Below are 15,594 nucleotides of genomic sequence, written 5' to 3'. Positions count from 1 at the left end.
AAGTCAGGACCTCTGCCTAGCTGTTTCATCCCAGTGTGCCCATGGGTACAGAGCCTTTCTTATGGATGTGTTGCACGGGAGATGGCCACGCAGGCTCTTCATATGCTTCTGTTTACAGTCTTCCTGAGTTGTAAAGTCACTAGCTATAGTTAACAGTCTACTTAGTTTGTTGTCTCTACTGCACGGTCAGTGGAAGACTAGTTTCTGAATTTGAGTCAGTTAATGGCATGACCTCATGCAGCAGATGGCTGACATCCCTGAAAAACAGCACCGTCTTAACCACTGGAGCAGAATGAAGATGTCTCACTGTTGGTCCCATTAGCCATCATTTTTTGTTTTTCCTTGAATTTTCAGGAAAGTTTGTAATAATCCTTATCAGTGGGCTGGGGAGATATTTAGGTTGGCTAAGGGTTTGCTGCATGACCATGAAGGGCTGAATATGGATCCGCTTAAACCCACCAGAAATTCCAGACACAGTGAGTACCTACGGGCTCAGTACCGGGGAGGAGCCGAACAAGGATTCCTAGGGCTTGCTGCTGCCTGCAAGTCTAGCTGAATCAGCAAACTCCATCTTCAATGAGGTTGTCTCACAAAATATAGCTAAGAGTGGTTGAAAAGGATCTTGACTGTGGGCCTCTGGTCTCCACACATATGTAAACACATTTACATACATATGTATGCACACAAACGTATACACACAAACACAGACAAGAAATAGAACAATAAACACTCTCCCATCACATTGAGGCAGAATTCTGTGATCACAAAAAGTAATCCTGTGGTTGATATATTATGCGCCCCAATAAACTTATCTGGGGGTCAGAGACCCTATATTAAACATAGGTTTAGGCAGTGGTAACACATGCCTATAATCCTAGCACTCAGGAGGCAGTGATCCATCTGGATCTCTGTGAGTTCAAAGCCACACTGGAAACAACCAGGCATGGCGACACAAGCCTTTAATCCCAGGAAATGATGGCAGGAAGCAGAGAGGTATATAAGGTGTGAGGACCAGGAACTCAGGCTTTTTAATCTTTTAGGCTTTTGAGCAGCATTTCAGCTGAGATCCATTTGGGTGAGGACACAGAGGCTTCCAGTTTGAGGAAACAAGATCAGCTGAGGAATTGGCGAGGTGAGGTTGGCTGTGGCTTGTTTTGTTTCTCTGATCTTTCAGCGTTCACCCCAATATCTGGCTCCCAGGTTTGTTTTTATTAATTAAGACCTTTTAAGATTCATGCTACACAATCCAACGAATTAAGACTTCTCAAAGTGAATCAAACCCTAGTTTAATTTTGGTCATAAATATTTGCTTTGAAGTTATTCGTGATTTTTGTCATCTAAAACTCTGACCAAAAGTCACAATTTGAGGACTGTAATGTCACTATACTTCGTGGGTTACAGTGAGGTGATTTGCTTATATGACCTTTTCAATATTCTGTTATTTGCTCGACTGATCCTCGAGATCTTTTGTGTTTACAGAATTACTGTTTATAGTACACAAACAAAATGAATGAACACACCAAACTCTACAGAAGAAACTTCTAAGTGGGGGAACTGGCCTCAACTATCTGTCAGGGACATGAGGCCATTGTCCCTTCTGGCTTGTTAAACAGCTGGAAATGAAGTTCATTCTAAGAATGGAGGTACTGGTCATGTGAGAAAGACCCTGAGAAGAGTTTACAGGGCAGGGTACTGCACGTGTGCTGGAGGCACAGTGATGGAGGCCTTTCCCTACCTTCCAGCATCACATCCAACTGTCCAAATCTCTGAAGCCTGAGACTTCTGACTTTGCACCAATTTAAGTATATGTCATAAAAACATTTAACATTTATTGAGGTGTTTTCTATACCAGGCAAAAGGTTGAGTCTACAACACAGGTCATGTTATTCTCCTAATAATTTGTTGAGGTGGATTCTATTACATAGAGGGATTTTTTTTTCAAGACAGGGTTTCTCTGTGTAGCCTTGGCTGTCCTGAAACTCATTCTGTAATCCAGGCTAGCCTCAAACTCAGTGATCTCCCTGCCTTTGTCTCCCAAGTACTGGGATTAAAGGCATGTACCACCATGCCCAGCTTACATGTGAAGAACTTAAGAGTCACTGAAGTTAGGTCACTAAACAGTAAAGCTGGAATTTTAACCCTGTTTATCTGACACCACTCTCCAAGGTCATCATCAAAATGTCCCATTCTCATTTCCTAAGAGTATAAGCATCTGACAGCCCTGTTGCTGACTCTCTGGATCCATCACTGTGTTTATATTCTGTGCTGCTGCAGCCAGGGGCCCATTCATTCCTCTGGGATGCAGACTCTTCTAACACATGATGTTGCATAGGGAACTTCCTAGCAGTTTGTCCAGTTTTTCTTAAAACCATGCTACAATTTGAGTTCTTATACAATTCTACTTTCCTGCTTTTTCACAGGAGTCCTGGCCTAAAGCTTCCCTTTGACTATTCCTGATACCTTCCCTTTCTACTTTAAAGTACTTTCCTCCAACATCTTTCTTGTACATCTAAGTGTGTGTTAGCATCTGCTTCTTGGAAGGTCCAGAGACTATGCCATCCATGCTTTGTTTTGGAGATGAGCATAAAACTCTAGCCTCATCTACTCATGCAAGAGCTAAGTGGGGACTACTAGAGACATTTTGGATTGGTGTCCTAGTTCCGTTTCCATTTCCATTTCTGTGATAACATACTGACCCAAAGCAACTTAGGGGAGAAAGCGTTTATTGGAGCTTGTCACTCCAGGTTATAGTCCATCTCTCAGGGAAGTAGAGTGGCAGGAGCTTGAAGCAGCTAGTCACATCATATCTACTGCCAAGACTAAAGAGAAAGGAGTTCATGCAGACTTAGTGCTCAGTTGTTTTTCTCTGGACTTACACTGTCCAGGACCCCAAATCCAGAAATGGTGCCCCTGCTTTTAGGATGGGTCTTCCCAAATTAATTAAGGCAATCAAGACAATTTTTCACATGCTCACTTCTTGCTTGCTTGTACTCAGCTTGATTTCTATACTCATACAGTTCAGGGTTCCCTGTCTAGGGAATGATACCACCCACAGTGGGCTGGGTTTCCCACATCAATCAACTTAATTAAGATAATCCCATACAGACATACTTATAGACCAATCCACTGTAAATTATCCTTCATTGAGACCCTTTACCCAGGTGATTCTGGGTTGTATCAAGTTACAAGGCTAACAGTGACGAACTTAAACATCAGTCATCACTCACATGTGAGCGATTCTATTACTGCCACTCTTGTTGAGTTATTGCTTATTCTGCCATTGTTATTCTGTTTTCTACATGTGAACACCTGTGCTAAATCACATATGCAATTGTACTAATATAATTAATTATCAGTATTTTTTATTATAAGAAGAGTTAAAATTTTAAAAGGTTCAACTTTAAAACTCGAGTTCAACAAAAATAGAAAATATTGCTTAATATTCAAGAGCTGAACTGAGAGTCTTAAAAGGGATTCTGAGCCATCAGAGAACCAGAGCAGTGTGGCCTAGAGAAGGATATATCTGACATAAGCTATTTTTTTAAAGTTATGATTGAAGTAAGAAGACAGGAAATAGGTTCAGTTTTCTCTTTAATGCACTGTTTCTTATTAAAAATATATGACTTCCTGCAGGAGTTTATCTTTAATGCTGATTCCACTCAGCCACCTCACCTTAACTTTTGAAAAATTAATTTATTCTTCAACAATTTCACATATGTGTATAATACATTCTGTTCGCATTTATTCCTCTATCTTTCTTATTTAAATTTTTAATTTTTCTGAGAATGTCATGCATGAATATTATATTTATAGCATCTCCACTCCTCCCTTTTCCTGCTCCAACTGGTCTCATGTCCGTCCCCCCTACCCCTTCTTAACTTCGTGGCTTCTTTTCTTCAATTACTATTGTTTCATATATTCATTTATACATATACATACACACACATATTGTCTTAGTCACTGTTCTATTGCTGAGATACATGATTAAGGCAACTATTATAAGACAAAGCATTTAATTGGGGGCTCGCTTACAGTTTCAAAGGTTTAGTCCATTATCATCATGGCAGGAAGCATGGTGGCATGCAGGCACATGCTGGAGCAGCAGCTGAGGACTTTATCCTTATCTGTAGGCAGAGAAAGAGACTTTGTGTTTGGCATGGGCTTTTGAAACCTCAAAGTCCACTCCTAGTAAAACATTTCTTCCAACAAGGTCACACCTTTTAACCCTTCTAATCCTTTCAAATAATGCCACTCCCTGAGGACTCAGCATTCAAGTATATGAATGTATGGGAGCCATTCTTATTCAAACCACAACATTCCACTCCTTGGGCCCCATAAGCTTGTAGCCCCTTATCATAATGCAAAAAATGTATTCAGTTCAGTTTCAAAAGTCCCCATAGTCTATCACAGTCACAACATTGTTTAAAAGTCCAAAGTTCAGAGACTCTTCTGAGACTCAAGGCAATCTCTTAATTGTAACTGTAACTGTTAGCATTCAGACCCACCCCTGGCCTGCCGAGTGCCCTGACAATGTCATCTTACATAAAGTCTTCTTTAAGTAAAACCTTCTCCTCCTTCTCTCTTCCTTCCTCTCTCGCCATGAGGTAGCATGCGCCCCTCCTTTCCTTTTCTCTCTTTTTCTTCTCCTCTCCTCAGACCCTGCCCATTTTCTCTTTCTCCCCCCTCCCTTTCCCCCTTTCCCCTTAATAAAACTTTCCTCGAGGGTGCCAAGTCAAGTCTGCATGGTGTGAGTGACTTTCCGCTTGTGCCCCCTTGGCCGCTGCCCACCGTGTTTGGATGGCCTGTCTCCCTCACCCACCATGGGGCACCAGAATCCACCTGCCACGTCCTCTCTCTCACTGTTTTACAAAATGGGTGCTGTGTTTGTGCTCGGCAGAGGCCCTCCTGGCACTTTCTCCTGCCTGCTGGCAGTCTGAGACACACTAGGACCCCTGGAACCTTCAACAATCACTTCAGCCAACATAGGAATAATCAATAAGCCCCCACTTCTGGCCATTTTGCACAAATGAGGACTTGTCTCCTCTCGATCATGGTTTCTTGCCTCACATAAGTCCTGGTACTGGACAAACAAGTGTCCCTTGGGCTTAGCTGCCTTTTGGCCCCTGCTCTGTGTTTGATGAAACATTGCAGCACCCTGTGCCCCCTAGTCTCTCAGACCTCAGCATCCTTTGGGCCCCTGCTCTGTGTCTGATAATCGCTCAGCAGCTTGCGCCCTAATTAATTCTGCCTCAATCGTGGGAAATAAACCTTCTGCCAGCAATCCAGTAGAATCAAGGATTCTTGGGCTATACACTCCCGTCTCTCCCTCCCTCTCTCCCTCCCTCCCTCCCTTTCTTCTACTCCCTCCCTTTCTCCCTCTCTCTTGCCTGCTGTTGCTGACACCAATGCATTGGTTGGTCTCCCATCGCTGCTTCCCACCCTGTCTATGGCTTAGTCTGTCTTGCTTTCGCTCAAACTGTCTCATTCTTCTGTCTCTGTCTGCTCCCTTACTCCTGTGGCCACTGCTGATTTGCTTTCTCACTCCTGCGGCCATCACTACCACCAGCACTGGGACTGGCAATGCCCGCTGCCTGTATTGGGCTGCTCCATATGAGCAGTGCCTCCACCACTTTGGCAAAAAACGTCTTTCATTCTTATGGTTCCTTTCTGTCAAAAAAGCCTGTTTCCTATGTGCAGATGGCCACGTATGTGGCCATGTGACTGTGTTTCTGACTGACTTCTGAATGCTTGAGATGATCTGTTCCATGTCTCTTGAAAAACAACAACCACCACAAAAAGTGACCATGTGGGCAGTCACTATCTTTACTAGCATCCTGAGCTATGGGAGTTCTGTTATGACAATGTAGCAATTATCTGGTTCTGATTCCAGTTGGAAAGTTTTGTTTGTCTTATTGGAAAGTTATATCTATTTCTCAAGAAAGTTACATATGCTGTTCTTTATTGAAAAGCTGGCTCTAGGGTTGGATTCTGGCTTTCCTTTTGCTAGACCCAGACATGCTTATTTAAAAGTCACCTCTATGTCACTCTGTCAGTCTGAGCCCCTGGCACAGTGACAGGAAGAAGAAAAACAAAACAGAACAGCCAAAAATTGAACATGATTTATGTGAACATTCTGTACCATGAGATTTATAAATTTATTTTGTTAACTATGATTAGAAATCTGTTAAAAATTAAAACTAGATAAAAAGTTAAAACTAACAACACTGGGAATTGATAATTTAAAATCTATGAATGGATAAATTGTATAATTTAAGAGTCGCCCAGGTGACAATGGCTTTAAAGACATGGAGGGATCATGGGGAACAGCTGAGGCTGCAAATGTGTGGCAGGACGAGAGTTCCAAACAAAGTCCAGTTGCAGTGGTGGGCCTTAACAGTTTTTGAAGTGCCAGTGCCAGGTGATAGTCACCACGAAGTACCAGCCACAGTGAAATGGAGCAGGCTGAGATCTAGAAATCAGGCTATGTATATGCTGCCAAGGGTGAAACCAAAAAGTGATCCAGACCTCTAAATAAAAAAAAATCAAAAAGATTATGAATGAATCCCCAGATATTGAGCTTTGGAATTGTTGCACTATTACAGCTTGGTGTTTTCTCCCTCTTAAAATAAAAGAGGGTGCTTTATTTTGATATTACAGGAAGACATTTGAGAGATTTTAAACCTTTTATTAAGAACAGCTTTTAAGATATTTAAATTTATAAGGCTATGGCCAACTTGTCAGCTCATTTTATATAAAAAAAATCAAGCCTTACTTTTCTAAAGCTACTAGGTCTCTTGATAAGAAAATGTTCTAAGATATAAAAGTCCATGCAAGATTTGAGGATCTCAAAAAATGATTTAAGATATAAATATTAGTTACAAAGATATAAATAGATGATTTAAATGCTTCAGATTACTTTCCCCTTCTATGATATTGTTATATTAAGATTTCAAAAGTTTAAATTTTAACATTAATAGAATTCTGATACTGTTTGGGTCACAAGCTCATGATTTTAGATTTTCTTTAGTTGTTTTCCAAATATAAACTTAAAGGTATGAGTCTATTCCTGCTGTTTTACAGATCCATTATCTGCTTTTTCTATGATTTGGATTTCAATACTGATTAGTAATACTAATATATCTAAACCTTTTATGTCCTTTTGTAAAAAAGTATTCATATAAGCTTCAGAAGATCAAAAGAAGTCATAAAACTTGGATCTACTTCACAGAGGTCAGAAGGACTCCAGACAAGCACAGCAGTACAGCTTGAGTTTTCCCCACCTGTCTATTCCTGAGGATAGTATTTTTCTCTCTGGAACTCCTCCCCTTCCCAATTACTAAAACTATGGGTCTAAAAGTTTAAATTCATAAATTTTAACTTCTGTTCCTAATTTGAACTTGTCTCTCAACAGGTTTCCACTTGGCTGGCAGAAACATCCAAGCATCAGTTGCTGACTGCAACCTGGTGCAAATGACCATGAGTTCTGGACTTGCTAAAGGCTGATGTGAACCAGCCCAGCCAATGTGATTGTTGCCCGTCAGATGCTTCTGACAAATGCTCCATTGCCTAAATTCCCTCCTGACCTTTGACTAGCCTTTCAGCCTTCCTGGGCCCTGATCATCTATGCCCTGTTTCAGCTTGAAGCAACTATAGAAGAAAGTACATCATCCCTGCCCCCAAAACAGGCTAAAAAGGCTAAGTCAAAGAGAAAATCCCTGGCATAGGGCACAAAATGTCTACCTAAAATGCCCACTGACATACTAGCAAACTGGGCCCAGAGCTGTCAATTGATAGATTTAACTAAAATAGTTCTGCAATAAGATAAGACACTTGACCTTCTTTATGCAGAACCAAAGAAGTATTATACGGCCTTAAGAAATTATTCTTTCTATGTAAATCATTCAGGATTATAATCTGGTTGTACTCAAAGATCAGACCTACAGGGCCTTAAAAATGGCAGTAGATGCAGATATCATTGCCCTAGAAAAATTTGTTACACATTTCTTTTCTCTTTCTATTTTTCTTTTTCTCCCTTCCTCAGACCCTACCCATTTTCTCTTCCTTCCCCCGTCTCTTACCCCTTAATAAAACTTTCCATGTGGGTACCACATCAGCATGGTGTGAGTGACTTTCTGCCATGCCCCCTTAGCTGCTGCCTGCTGTGTTTGCATGGTGTGTCTCCTTCACCCATAGTGAGGCACCTTGGCTCCACCCATCAAGGACTCTCTCTTGCTGTTTTACAAAAGTAACCCTCTATAAAATCAAAATAAAAAAGCAGATCACATATTTCCAGCACATAATGGCACAGAATTCACATTACCATTCCAAAACAAAGGAAAAGGAACAGAATGAGGGAATACTGAACCAAAGCAAGACCAAAAACCAGCAGGGCAAACTCCAAATTCTACATTTCAATGCCTGATGTCAAAGTGCTCTTCAGATCTCCAACTCCTTTCAGCTTTGTTGACTGACTGCAACATACTTCTTTCTCTTAGGCTGGTTCCACACCCAGTCTGCAGATCTCAGAGGCAGGTATCCCATGGCTCTTACATTTCCAACATCTTGGGTTCTCCAACATAATGTAGGTTTCACCTTCATGGCTTCATGCAATGGCCTCTCTAGACCTCCATGAATAAACACCCTTGACACATGTCTGGCCTCAATGGATTTCCTTCTCCATGAAGAGAAATTCTACAACTCCTGTCTTGTATCCTTGACTCTAAAGCTAGTAAGTACTGTTACATGATGGGGCTGGAACTTGGACCCCTCCTTCAATTACATTAGCATAAGCTTTTTGTTTTTGATGGTTTCCTTCACTGCTTAAGATTTTCTTGCCGGGCGGTGGTGGTGCACACCTTTAATCCCAGCACTCGGGAGGCAGAGGCAGGTGGATCTCCTTGAGTTCGAGGCCAGCCTAGGCTACAGAGTGAGTTCCAAGAAAGGCGCAAAGCTACACAGAGAAACCCTGTCTCAAAAAAAGAAAAAAATGAAATAAAAAAAAAGATTTTCTTGAATTCCTTTTCACATGTTGAAAGCTTAGCTGGGTGGGATCTTGCCCTGAGGTCACCACTCCCTTTATTCTATTTAGCATCAGGTTGTGTTCTTTTAAAGTTTCTATCACCCTGTGTAGCTAGAGTTTTCCTGCCTGGCCCATGGTCAGGGCAAATCTCTCTCACCCGCCAGTCCCATAGCCACTCAGACCCGATCAAATAAACACAGAGACTTATATTAGTTACAAACTGTATGGCCGTGGCAGGCTTCTTGCTAACTGTTCTTATATCTTAAATTAATCCATTTCCATTAATCTATACCTTGCCACATGGCTCGGGGCTTACCGGGATCTTCCCATGCGGCTTGTCATGGTGGCGGCTGGCAGTGTCTCCCTCTCAGCCTTCCACTTCCCAGAATTCTTTTTCTTGTCCCGCCTATACTTCCTGCCTAGCCAATGGCCAATCAGTGATTTATTTACTGACCAATCAGCAACACATTTGACATACAGACCATCCCACAGCAACCCTGAGCATTGGACTTAACTTCATTACATTTCTTGGTTCTCCTTTTCTCCTCAAACTGTACATTTTGTATTTCTCTTTGTCCAGTAGGTTCCTTTTCATTATAGATCTGCATAAGAGTGACCACTAATAACCACTTGACAGTCAATACTAGGCTGTCTTAAAATCTCCTCTTCCAGTGCCACTAATCCAACACTTTTCAATTTAGCCTTGGGCAGGTTTTTGTTTTTTGTTTTTTTTGGTTTTTTTTGGACAAGGACAGAAATCAGCCACATTCTTCTCCAAAATGTCACAAGAATAGTCTGTAGGCCATTTACTAATATTCTTCCCCACTGAAAGCCAGGCCATCACCATCAACATTGCTCTTAGATCCATCTTCCATGCTACTAATAGGATGACCCCCATAAGCCCCATTTCAAGTGTTCAACTGCTTTTCTAGTTGAGAGTCCCAAAGCCTTCCATATTCCCAGAAACATCATGGCTAGGCCTATTACAGCAATACCCAGCTCTGGGATACCAACTTTTGTTCAAGGTATCGTTATTATCATTGTGATTAAACACCATGACCAAAGCAAGTTGAGGAGGAAAGGGTTTATTTGGCTTACATTCCTATGGTAGTTTGAATATAATTGTCCTCCATAAGCTCATAGGGAATGGCACTATTGGGAAGTGTGGCTTTGTTGGAGTAGGTATGGCCTTGTTGGGGGACATATGTCACTGTGGAGGCAGATTTTGAGGTCTCATATATGCTCAAGGCACACCCAGTGTCTGAGGCTCAAGTTTTGGATTAATTCCATTGGCAGAGGAAATCTCAAAACAGTCTAGTATTGACTCTGTTGTATGGTTATTACTGGTTACTCTTATACAGATTTATAGTGAAAAGGAGAAAGCTGAACAAGGAAAAATATAAAATGTACAATTGGAGGAGAAAAAGAGCACTAAGAAGTAGAATGGTGTTAAGTTCTGTGTTCAAGGAGACAGATTAAGAAATGGACTAAAGGGAGTGGTGACCTCATTGCAAGATCCCACCCAGCTAAGCTTCCAATTTGTAAAAAGGAATGAAAGAAAAGCTTAAAGCTGAATGTGGTGGTTCATTCAGAAGACAGTGGCTGGCAGATCTCTGAATTTGAAGCTAGCCTGGTCTAAAGAGCAAGTTCCAGAACAACCAAGCTTAGGCAGTGAAGATAACCATCAAAATCAGAAAACTAGTGAAGATGTAATTGAATGAAGAGGCATGTTCCAGCCCCAGTAAGCAGTAGAATTTGGCAGCTTCAGCCATGTGGTTCTGGCTTCAGAACTGTGGGGCAGACTCAAAAGGTTTCGGAGGAGAAGAACATTAATATGTGGCCTAGAGATTGTTTTTGTGATGAAAAAGAGGGGTTATGGAATTATTCCTCTGCATCTAAGGAAAGCTGCTGAGGCCAGGCATATGTCAGGGATGTTCCTGAATGGAGGCCAAGAAAGGCCACTATATGAAGCTGTGAAGGAAAAGCCGGGATTGCCTTGGAGATACCAAGATGTTAGAAATGCCAGAGTCATGGAATACCTGCCAAGGAAAGCTACTAATAGGAAGTGGTATCAGCCTATGAGAAAGAAGTGTGTTGAAGTCAACAAAGCTGAAAGGAGCTGGAGATCTGAAGAGCACTTTGACATCAGACATGAAGATGCAGAGTTTGGAGTTTTTCCTGATGGTTTTAGGTCTTGTTTTGGTTCTGTATTTCTTCACTGTGCTCCCTTCCCTATATTTAGAATGGTAATGTATATCCTGTGCCATTCATTACATGGTGGAAGTATGTGATTTTTTTAAAATTTTTATTTTATAAGGATTACAGTTAAGAGATTGCACGAATCTCAGAAAAGACTTTGAACTTGGACTTTAAAACATTGAGACTGTGATAGATGATGGGGACTTTTGAAGTCTGTGGGAGCCCATTTTCAGGTTTCCTAGTGGCTTTACCCAGCAGGTCTGCAGAAAGAGGATGACTGGACCACAGGCCTGAGTACAGATATCTGCGATGGTCTGCACTTGCTTGTGCTGAGGGGAGATCTTTTGCTCCACTTCTTGGCACTTCTTTAAATACTCTAGGGCAAAGACAGTCACTGGCCCATTGAAATAGGTTCCAGGCCCTCTCGAGGCTATCCTGAATTTTCTGTTTATCTCCACACTCTAAATCCTTCTATCTAATATTTCTTGCTGCTCTCACTCAAGAGCACTCTGGGGAAATGTGGAGGTGTTGGGTAGGCCCCCTTGCAGAAGTTGGACAAAATAAATTTTGTATTATGATATCCTAAAAGCTTATGGGGGCCAGGGGGGTAGAAGGTGGTAGTTTGAATGTAATTGGTCCCAATAGCTATTGGGAGGTTATGGTTTTGTGGGAGTAGGTGTGGCTTTTTTGGAGGAAGTGTGTCACTGTGGGGGTGGCCTTTGAGTTCTCATATATGCTTAAGCCATGCTCAGTATCTAAGTTCACTTCCTATTGCCCGCTGATCAAGTGGTAGGACTTTCAGCTCCAGCACCATGTTTGCCTGCACTCCACCATGTCCTGCCATGATGATAATGTATTAAAATGCTGAAACTGTAAGCCACCCCAATTAAATGTTTTCCTTTATGAGAGTTGCCACTGTCATGGTGTCTCTTCACAGCAATAGAAACCCTAACTAACACACTTTTATATCACTGCCTGTTTTCATTAGGGTGTCTATTGCTTCATGATCAAAAAGCAAGTTGAGGAGAAGGGGTTTATTTGGCTTACACTTATATATCACTTTTCATTACTGAAGGACATCAGGACAGGAACTCAAACAGGGCAAGAACTTGGAGGCAAGAGCTGATGCAGAGGCCATGGAGGGGTGCTGTTTACTGGCTTGCTTCCCATGGATTGCTCAGCCTGCTTTCTTACAGAACCTAGGACCATCGGCCCAGAAATGACCCGCCCACAATTGGCTAGGCCCTCCCCTATTAATAACTAATTCAGAAAATGCCTTATAGACAGATCTTATGGAGGCATTTTCTCAGTTAAGATTCCCTCCTTTCAGATAACTCTTGTTTATATGTAAATTTGACATAAGATTAGCCAGCACAACTGACCCCGTGTCAGCTTGATACACAAACACATCACTATTAAGGCACACCTTTCCTTTCTTATTCATCTTCAAGATCTCAAATTAAAAATATAAACAACTTTAAAAGTCCCACAGTCTTTAAAACTTCAAATACATTAAAATTTCAGCCTCTCTAAAATATCCAATCTCTCTAAAAATCCAGTATATCTTCTAAAAGTTCAAAGTCTTTCAAATGTGGGATCCTGCAAAAGTCAAAATTAAATTAAGTGCCTTCTTCCAGAGGGAAGAACCAGGGCACAGTCACAATCTGAACCCAGCAAAACCAAACTCCAACAGTGTAAACAACCCAATGTCCAATTATCTAGGATTCAATTATGATTCTGGGCTCCTCCAAAGAAGCTTGAGTCACTTCTCCAGCTCTGCCCTCTAAGGCATACACAGACTGTCTTCTACTCTCCAGCTGGCCCCACTCCATTGCTGCTGTTGTTCTTGATGGTCATCACATGGCACTGGCTTCTGGGATTTTCTGCTGCAACTGGGTTGCGCTTTCAACCAGTAGCCTCTCAGGCTTTCTTCATGGTGCTACGCCTTAATTTCTTCGCATGACCCCTTCCGTCCTGGGCCTTCAACTGCACTGAGGCTGTACCTTCACCAATTGCCTTTCTGGGTCTCTCACAGTGCCAAGCCTCAGCTGCTCTCCATGACCCCTTCATGCCTTCAAAACCAATACCACCTAGGTGACTCTTACATGACCAAGTTTGGCTGTCACTTCTGGAACACAGCTTAGATCTATGTGCTGAATCTCATGAAATATTTCCCAGAAGATTTCACCTCAATGATGCTGGTCTTTTCTTTTTTCTTTCTTTCTTTTTTTTTTCCTTTTGTTTTTTGTTTTTTAGACAAGGTTTCTCTGTGTAGCTTTGTGCCTTTCCTGGAACTCGCTTTGGAGACCAGGCTGGCTTCGAACTCACAGAGATCCACCTGTCTCTGCCTCCCAAGTGCTGGGATTAAAGGCGTGCACCACCACCACCCGGCACTGGTCTTTTCTTAATCATCACTAATTTCTTAGCTCCAGCATCAATTGTCTCAGTAATGCAAAAGTTTCATTTGAACAATGCCAGTCTCTTGTTAATCACTGACTCTTCAGCTCCAACCAGAATGACAGAATCTTAATTCAAAGTAGCAAACAGCCCTGATAGAGTCTTTAAACTTCACAAGCCTGGCCTCCATCTTCTGCACTGCTCCCAACATTCTTATCTTCTAAGCTCCTACAAAAAAAAAAAAAAAAAAAAAAAAAAAAAAAATCCCACTGAGCTCTCAACACTCAATGACTTTTCTAGCCCAAAGTTCCAAAGTCCTTCCACATTCCCCCTAAAACATGGTCAAGTCTATCACAGCAATACCCCCACTACACTGGAATCAACTTGTTTTAGTTAGGGTTTCTATTGCTGCAACAAAACTTCATGACCAAAAAAACAAAAACAAAAACAAAAACAAAACAAAACAAAACAAAACCAAAAGCAAAAACAAAAAACAAGTTGGGGTAGGAACCAGGAAGCAGGAACTGTTGCACAGACTATGGAGGAGTGTTGCTTACTGGCTTGCTCTTCATGGCTTATTCCACGTGCTTTCTTACAGAACCCAGAACCAACTACCCAGGGGTAGAACCACCCACAATGGGATGGGTCCTCCCTCATCAATCACTAATTTAAAAAATGCCCTACAGCTGGAACTTGTGGTGGCATTTTCTCAATTGGAGTTTCCTCCCTTAAATTACCTCTAGCTTGTGTTAACTCTTAGTCCCCAGTTGATGGCTGTTTGAGGAGGATTCAGAAGTGTGGCCTCGGTGGAAGAAGTATGTCACTCGGGGTCAGGCTGTAAGATTTCAAGATTTGCGCCATTTTGAGTTGGCTTTCTCTGTTTTCTATTTGTGGAGCAAGATGTGAGCTCTCACCATGCTGCCATGCTCACTGCTGATGGTGATGGACTCCCCCAGAACATACCTACTGCATCCCTTTGTTGCTTTTATGTCCATGTGTTCCAGGCCGACCATTTGGGATCCGGTAACCTATCAGAGAGCTCATCTCTGGAGAAAACTGATTCTCCCTTTCTCAGTAGTCATTGATTGCCTGTCAGTCTATCTACCAGCGTTTCTCAACATATGGGTTGCGACCCCCAGTCACATATCCGAGATTTACATTACAGTTATGAAGTAGTGACAAAATAATTTAACGGTGTGGGGGTCACCATAACATGAGGAACTGTATTAAAGGGTGACAGCATTAAGAAGGTTGAGGACCAGTGGAGGCCTTTATTGTCTTTTATCCTACTATTCCCACCAGCTTCCCAAGGTTGCTCCTACCAAGTCCTCATGTCTTTTGTTTGTTTGTTTGTTTGTTTTGTTTTTAATAACTCACTGGAGAAACAAAATGACTGTATGAAAACTTTCCCTACCTAAATTAACTAGTCAGTCCCCGACACTACTAGGTAACTCTCTAACAGCGCATAATAGAATAAAATAAAATAAAATTCCGTCGCTGTTTTGAGTTTGCATGGGGCGTAAGTAAATGTACATATTATACTATGTATTTGAGCACGTTTCCCGACCTAAAATAAGTACCTCCTCAGCAACAGAACTCGGTGGTGAGATTACCGGCCTTTGAAAATGGAAGGACAGCTCGGTAAACATAAGCCGAAGTCCTGCATGTAAATTAGACAGCCGAGGTTTCAGTAATGGCCATGGCAACGGGTAACAGGGCTTCTGGTCCTTTAAACAAATCCAGTAGAAAGAAACTACTGCAGCAGCCGCCTTCCGAAGACACTTTATTCCTCCACTATTCTCTCGCGACAAGTCATCTTTGTCGGACTTAACTACCTATGCACGGAAATTTAACACTATCATCAGTCTTCCAAGTAAGGATCTGTTCTCACGGTTCCTACTCCCAATTAGGACCTTGGGGCCGGGTCTCAAAACCCGGCGTTTGTGATTATAACTAAAGCTGATTCACCCCGGCTTCCG

Source organism: Peromyscus eremicus, chromosome 4 (genome assembly GCF_949786415.1).
Source record: "Peromyscus eremicus chromosome 4, PerEre_H2_v1, whole genome shotgun sequence".
Lineage (NCBI taxonomy): Eukaryota > Metazoa > Chordata > Mammalia > Rodentia > Cricetidae > Peromyscus > Peromyscus eremicus.
The sequence above is the reverse complement of the archived record's forward strand: the minus strand, read 5'-3'. Positions refer to the sequence as shown.